The following is an 8,535-nucleotide window of genomic DNA, read 5'->3' on the forward strand; positions in this document are numbered from 1 at the left end:
AAACACTTGAAGACATTTTAACTGATTTAACATTTTAACTTAGATTATAGAACGCTAACTATAGGCCAGGCTTCACTGTGTATGCTTGTAGTCCCAGCTACACAGAAAAGGAAAATGGAAGGATCACAGTTTGAGGCCAGCAACGAAGTGAATGAGACACTATCTCAAAAATCAAACAGGAACCAGCCACGATTATGAGACCTGTAAGCCTAGCTACTCAGGAAGCTGAGATTGGGAGGATTATGGTTCAAGGCAAGGGGAAAATTTGTGAGACCCCTACTCAACCAATGGCTGGGTGCATTTACTATTAGCCCAGATTGAGTGGAGAGTACAGAAGATTGTGATCCAGGTGTAGGTACAGGCGTACAGCAAGACCTTATGTCAAAATATTGCAAAAAAGGGGGTGGAGCTGTCACTCAGTAGTAAAACATTTGCCTAGCACGCAGGAGCACGCAGGAGACCCTGAGTTCAAATGCCAATGTTGCAAAACAACAACAGAATAAAGATTAGGGAAGATACCAGTGAAGCATACGAAAGCAATATAAAAAGAATGAATGAAACAAAAAACTGGTTCTTAGAAAAGCTAAATAAAATTGATAAACTTTTGCAAATATGACCAACAAGAGAAGGGAAATAATTCAAATAAATAAAATTAGAGATGAAAATGGAGATGTCACAACAAATACAAGTAAAATTCAGAATATCATACAGGAATACTTTGAAAGCTTTTATTCAAATGAACTGGAAAATCTAATAAGAATGGACATATTTCTAGACTCAATTTAGCAAAATTGAACTAAGAGGATGGTAATCACCTACATAGACCAATAACAAGCAATGAGTTTGAAATATTAATTTCCCAATAAAGTAAAACCCAGAATCCAGTGGCTGAGTTCTATAAGGCTTTTGAAGAACTAACATTAGTACTCCTCAAACTTTTCCATGAAATAGAAAGGGAAAAATTATTACTAAACCCAATTGTTTGAAACTAGTATAATATACTAACAGAATTCCTATCCAGAAAAATACAATGAAAAAATGTAAATGATATCATCCTATTTCCAAAGGAACCTAAATATTTTACCCCAAAACTCCTAAATATGATAAACACCTTTGGCAATATATTAGGTAATGAAATCAATACACAAAAATCCTTACACCAACAATGAACAAAAAGAGAGGGAAATTAGAACAATACCACAAGCAGTCACTTCAAAAATAAATAAAATGTAGCAATAAACCTAGCCAGAGAAGTGAAAGACCTTTGCAAAGCAAGAAAAAATGGAGACATTTGAAGAAAAAAGTGGAAGACAATAGACAGAAACCCCCATGTTCATTTATTGGCAGAATAAATATAATGAAAATGTCCATATTGCCAAGAATAACCTACATATTTAATGAAATACTCTTCAAAATCCCAATGAGATATAGAAAAATTAATCCTAAAATTGATATGGTTGCACAAATGGCCCCTAATAGCAAAAATAATCATCAAAAAAAGGAAATACTTCAAATTATACTACAGAGCCATAGTAAAAAAAAAAAAAATAGAAAAGTACTGGCACAGAACCAAGTATTAAGACCAATACAATTAGAAGAGCCAGAAATAAACTTGTGCTACAAGAGCAGCTTTCTGATTTTTGGCACACACACACACACACACACAAAATCCCCAAATATATAGTGGAGTAAAGATAGTCTCTTGAATAAATGATGCTGGGAAAACTGAGTATCTCCATGCAGAAGACTGCAACTAGATCCTTACCTGTATTAATATCAATCCAAAGTGGGTCAGACCCTATCAGGAGGCTTGAGATTTAAGAATCATGATTCAAAGACAGCTTGGACAAGAAAGTCCATGAGACTCTTATCCTCAGTTAACCACAAGAAAACTGGAAGTGATACTGTGGCTCAAATGGTAGAGTGATAGCCTTGAGCAAAATGAGCTCAGGAATAGCATCCAAACCATAAGTTCAAGCCCCCTCCTCAAAAAACAACAACAACAACCGAAAAAAATGCCAAAGTGTGTCAGACATCTTAAAGTCAGATGTACTACAGTAAAGAATGGAAAAAATACTGCAACTTTTGGCATAGGCACTGACTTCCTGGGTAGATCTGCAGTAGCTCAACAAATCAGCTCAATACACTGACATAATGATTAATAAATGAGATGTCTTCAAGCTTAAAAGGTTATTCCTAGCAAAGAATGTTGTCATTACAGGCAAAATAATAATAATAGTAGTAGTAATAACAATAATAATTGCCAGCTGTAAATCTGATAAGGGATTCATACCGACAATAGATATGGCACTCAAAAAACTGAACTTCCAAAGAATGAACTCAGTAAAAAAAACTATGTTAATAAATACAGGAATAAATGCTCAACATTTATTTAAACAAAATCAACTGCAAACCAAAACTTTGAAATTCTGTTTCATTCATATCAGAATGGGCATCACCAAAACCACAAAGAACAACATTGGTGACTATGTAGACAAATACAACTACTATGGAAATCAGTATGGAGGCTCCTCAAAAAACTAATAGATCTATCCTATAATCCAGCCCTCTGCCCTCCTTTACCCTTAGAGTTAAAGTCTCTAACTCAAAGCACAAGTTGATAGGTAAGTAGAAGACAAGTTCTGGCAAAACATTTGAAACCCTATTTGAAAAATAATTGAAGCAAAATGGCTGGAGCCATGGTTCAAAGTGGTAGAGCTCAAATTCCAGTACTGCCCCTCCAAAAGGATATGTTATAATTCTAGTAGTGTGGAAATCACTTTGTTCTCTCCTACAGGGAAAGAGGGAAAAAATCACAACAAGAAAAAGCCAATCAATTATAAATATATGTAGGGAAACTGGAATTTTGCAAAAGTATGAAGAAAAGGTTAGTACATGAGCAACAGGAGACTTGGACTTTTTATTCTCTACTTACTCTGAATTTCCCTTTCTTCCCTGTACCTGAAATTGAATCCAGGATCATTCTCATGTGAGAAAAGTACCTCTACTCCTTAAACCATATGCACAGCATTTGTGTGTGTGTTTTATTTCTGAGAGAGAGTCTTGATAATTTTGCCCAGACTGGATTTGAAATTATGTTTCCCATCTCTGCCTCTCAAGTATCTTTATTACTTTTCTAATCCTTAAAAAGAAAAAGTAAAGACTGTCTTAAAAAACAATGGCAATGAAAGAAAAACATCTTCATAGGGAAATTAATTATTTCAATGGAAATAGAGCAAAATGAACCTAGAAATACAAAGTAGGCTGATTATAATTGAGACTACTTTGATAAAAGAAAATGCCCAGGGGGCTGGGAAGGTGGCTCAGTGGTAGAGTGCTTGCCTTGCATTTATGAGGCCCTGGGTTCGATTCCTCAGCACCACATAAGCAAAAAAAAAAAAAAAAAAAAAAAGCTGGAAGTGGCACTGTGGCTCAAGAGTGGTAGAGCGCTAGCCTTGAGCTGAAGAGCTGAGGGACAGTGCCCAGGCCCAGAGTTCAGGCCCCATGACCGGACCCCCCCCCCCGCCAAAAAAAGAAAATGCCCAGATTTTGTCTTTCAACTGTATGTCTTTATTGTATCTAAGGAATATCTTGCCGCAGTGAAGACAGAATTACCAAGGCAATATAATCATTTCATTTTCAAGCATAGAAATATTTCAAGAAAATTCAGATCATAGAATGCATGTGACAATTGATTCACCAGATTTTTAGGTGGCTTTTAACACATGGAGAGGTATAACTTGGGCAGTGGGGGGGGAGGGGAAGGGGGAAGCAGTCAAGAATTCAATGTATATCCTACAAAAATAACAAAAGTAAGGGAAGGAGTAGATTGTCAGGGAGGTTAGAATGTTGAAAGAAGTAACATTGATTAAGACACAGTGCATTCATAAACTGCTTCATTTTATGGCTCCTCCTCCATACAACTACTTAAAGATACTAGGGATATATTTTTAAAGAGCCAGAACTTTACAGAGAGAAAACATGCTGTGGTGTATGTTTTGATTCCACTTTACAATGTTCCCTTTAGAAATGTGTCCTGTTGAAACAGATATGTAAACTCTTCTAAAGGGAAATGCAGCATTAGCCAAATCCGGGGCTAAGGGTAAAATGTAGACCATGTGTAATCTCTGGTATTTGTTAAATTCTGTCATTTATCTATGACTACATTATTTCCTTTCATACAGCATAAATTAAGAACAGGACTTCTAACACCATGATGGGGCCACTACTGACCACAAAGGTGACTCCCAGAGCATTAGCTTCATCAAGCTGAGAAATCTTAAAGAACTCTGAGGACATACCTTAGAAGGCTAGCTGTCCTTCAAATTTATCTATTAACTTTCTCACTTGCTCCAAAGCATTCGTCTAGGCATTGTGATATGTCTAAGCAACTACACAGACTCCAACTTGGTCCACAAGGACTAATCCTAAAATAATATCCCATCCCAACTACCCTGGATACAGTGTGAATTAAAGAGAACCTGAATCCTCACAGAATCAAGATAGTATTGATGATCACCTAAGCAAAACACAGGAACAGACCCCATACCAACTTATATAATTGAGTACATTGTACATTGTAAAGATACTGTTCCTTCAGCTGTATCTCTCCAGGAAGCTTTCCTCAATGAGGAAGTCTTATTTTCAAGAGATTCTCTAGGCATCTTAAGAGGACATCAACTAATTTGTGGCGTTTCTTGGAATACCAGCCTCTAATGAATGGTGAAGTGAATGTCATCATATTTTCTAGAGAGAGTAGAAACATCTTAGCTCATAATTTCAGTTAACTTTTTCAGTCACAGAGGTTTGTAACTCAAATGAATCCTTGAACTTATGAGTCTCAGAAGTATTAGCATCTTTATAGCTGGCTATTCTCCATCACCTTTTGGTCCTTATACACTTTCAGCAGCAGAAGCCCAAACAAGACACTGAATCAACACAGTGAACTCTGACCTATCACAGAGGAATGTGAACATAATCTCCTATCATGGAACCCAGTAGGATAGGAACTTGAATGTCAGTATCTGTAACAAGTACCAAGTAACAAAAGTTGGAAATCTCTCCCTCTCTTTCATTCCCTAAAATATCAGATATATAAATGGCTTTTAATTCTCCTTGGGGTTAGGTAGATGTGGTCTTATCATTCATCAATCACCATTCTCCGTAAGCTAGTTAAAATCAAGAAAGGGGATGAATCAGGAGCCTGGAGAAGAGTGACGCCATGAAGGAATTGAACCACAGTTTTATTCCCAGCTGCTTGTAAGAATTTAGATTTTTGGAAATGAGTTCCCTCACTCTTCAGATGATCAACCTCATCTCCACTGTAGGGAGGTAAGTTTACCTCTGGAAAATTTCTTTGAAAATAGCTCCTTGAAAGCAGTAAGGACCCACTTTGTAAAGAAAACAAAACAACACTGAACTTTTATTACTACCTTCAAGTGCATCAGAGGTAGGGGTGACAGTGTGGCCATGTTAGTCACTCTTCCTTTAGAAGAATTATGTTCATTGCCTTCCATATCCATCAGGTCATGTGAACAGCCAACTTTATGATGATATGTCTGGTTTCAGCTCATAGGGATTCTGGATTTCCCTTCTACACTCATTGGAGGTGTATGTGTGCCTTTGTGCATGCCTGCGGCTTTAACAAAATGCCTTAGTCTGGGTAATAAAGAACAGAAATCTATTTCTCTGGAGGCTGGGAAGGCTTAGAGAAATGTACAGTGAGACCCACTCTGTCCAAGATGGTGACTTGTTGCTGTTTCCTGGCAGGGTCAAGAGGAAGGGCAAAAGGCACTAAGGGATGTATAAAACTCTAGTAGAAGACCACAGACCCATCCCCTCATCTTGGGTTAAGATCCAGTGTATGAATTTGGGACACATCTATTCATCTAGCCATGGTCTGCTGCCTGTTAGAAGCAATGATAAAGTCAGGGGTTAAGGGGTAGGCCCCAAACTGAGGCAGACCAGGGGTCTTCTGAGGGACAAGCAACAAATAAGACACCAATTGGGTAATTGTTTAGACTTCTTCCCTCAGCCATAATCTTCCTCATTGCCAAAGGCCAAACAATTCGGTCGACCTGTTCACCACCATTCTTGATGGATGTACCTCAAACCCTACTAATTCCCTGAAATAGCTTCCATTCTTTCCTTTCTAATACTTCAGTACTTTAGAAAGTGGGTATGAAATTTGATTTGAAATAGTGAATGGATTTTACCAAAATACAAAGTGTTATTTTAAACTATTATTATAATGTTTTGCCTGGTGAAATTATTTAGACCTCTTGTTATAGATTGCTTGTGGAAAACATATGTGATTTTCCTATTGTGAATCAGATAAATGCTTCTATGATGAATAGTGGACATTCTGTTTTTGAAGTCATCATTTTTTGGGCTAAATTCCCACAAAAAGACATGTTTTTGCCAGCAGTTTAGTTCAGAACCTCTGGGATTTTTTTTTAAGAAGTGGTGTGAAAGTTTGATGCTTTTTCATTTTATTCAAAATTTATGTTAGGGATAATTTCAGAATAGCTTATTACTTCATTCTTTTTCACTGTGGCTAATTTGTAATTGGTGTATTGTATATTTTTGTTTTGTCCCTACCTCCTCTTAAGGGCCTAGTATAACTTTAGTTTTAATACTTACTGTTTCATTTTCTACCTCCCTATTTCATCACCACCCCAATATTTTTTACCAAGCCAGTCGTTGGTTTGTCTGACTGAAATTAGAGATACCCTTGACATAGCCATTATTTGGCATGATCATTTTGGCAACTTCTGGTATTATTTATCTTACCAATGAATTATTGGCATTTAAAAATCTGAAAAGTTCTCTCTGGGGAAAAGGAGTATTTCCCTTGAACATTAGGTAATAAGCCATTTTCTCTAAATTATAAGAAATCAAGAAGTTAAAAATGAACATTCACAACATGCAATTAATTGGCAAGAACAAACAAATGGTTACCTTTTAAAATTTCACTTCAAGACCAATGAAACTCTGGGAAAGTCAAAGATTTTTTTTGAAATGCCTAATGAAAAATATTTTTTTAATTTTGCATAGTATCTGAAATGTACTCTTATAGCATCCTGTAAAATGTCAGTGTGTTTGAGGGCAACTGGCCAATGTCTTACTGCTGCCATGAAATGAAAGAATTTTTATTGGAGTTTACGTTCCCATGTATGATATCTGGGGGCTCATTTTGCTGCTAAGGTCCTGTTTTATTATATAAATTATAAAAGGAGCAGTCTACTCAGTGTATCTTATTAAGTGGTTCATGTTTCCCATTTCTACAGATACTACAGTTGTCTATTGATTTATTTTTCAATTAGGTGTCTTCCAGGACTATTCCATATAAAGTTATTCTACTTTTGCAATTAAGCATTTTGCTTTGAGGCTACGACAATGTCTCATTGATTATTAAATCTCTCAGTTGACCAACTCATAGTTTTTACTTGTCAATGAGTTATAATATGTTGTAATTTGGGGAAGAAGTTGAGGTTGACACAGAATTGTTCTCTTGTCATTTGTTTTGCTGTTGTTTTATTTTGTTCTTGTCTTTCTTTCTGTCTTTCTTTTGTTCATTCTTTCTTTCTTTCCTTCCCTCCTTCCTTCCTTCCTTCTCTCTCTGTCTGTCTCTCTCTGTCTCTCTCTGTGTGTCTCTCTCTCTATCTCTCTCTGTCTCTGTCTCTCTGTCTCTGTCTCTGTCTCTCTCTCTTGCTTTGGCTCTAAGACTGGAACTCCAGCTCTGTACCGGAAGCTTTGCCCATTAGATGGCACTCTGCCAATTTGAGCCACATTTCTAACTCCCCTTTCATTCTTTGCACACTATTGTTACTGAGGGGGAAAAGGTTTGTCTGATACTAGTTTGCCCAAATTCTTGGATCAACCATATATCCAAGGACTTCTAGTTCCTTGTATTAAAATATGGAATTCAGAAACCACTAGCAGCTGGGAATGTGACTTAGGGGTACAGTGCTTGCCTAGCATGCATGAAACTCTGGGTTCAATTCCTCAGTGCCACATAAACAGAAAAAGCCAGAAGTGGCACTGTGGCTCAAGTGGTCGAGTGCTAGGCTTAATCATAGAGATACTCAGGACAGAGCCCAGGCCCTGAGTTCAAGCCCCAGGACTGGCAAAACAGCAACAACAAAGAAACCACTAGCAATAGAGAAGACTTTTCTATCAAAATATTGCTCTTTCCAGATACTCTCAGAGAAAAAAATTGAGAGAATGTATGTATGTGTATATGTATATTTTCACAACATATTATTTATATATATATTATATAAATGCACATACATACACACATATATCCATATACATACATGTGTACAATTGGTTCACACAGATTATCTCCAATTCCAATAATAGTCATTAGTCCTGTCCTCAGCTATTTTATCCTCATCTAAGTACTAGCCAGGCTAGTAATTTCTTTTTCTTTCTTTCTTTTTTTTTTTTTTTTTGTCGGTCATGGGGCTTGAACTCTGGGCTTGGACGCTGTCCCTCAGCTCTTCAGCTCAAGGCGAGCACTCTACCACT

Source organism: Dipodomys ordii, unplaced genomic scaffold, assembly GCF_000151885.1.
Source record: "Dipodomys ordii isolate 6190 unplaced genomic scaffold, Dord_2.0 Scaffold26, whole genome shotgun sequence".
Lineage (NCBI taxonomy): Eukaryota > Metazoa > Chordata > Mammalia > Rodentia > Heteromyidae > Dipodomys > Dipodomys ordii.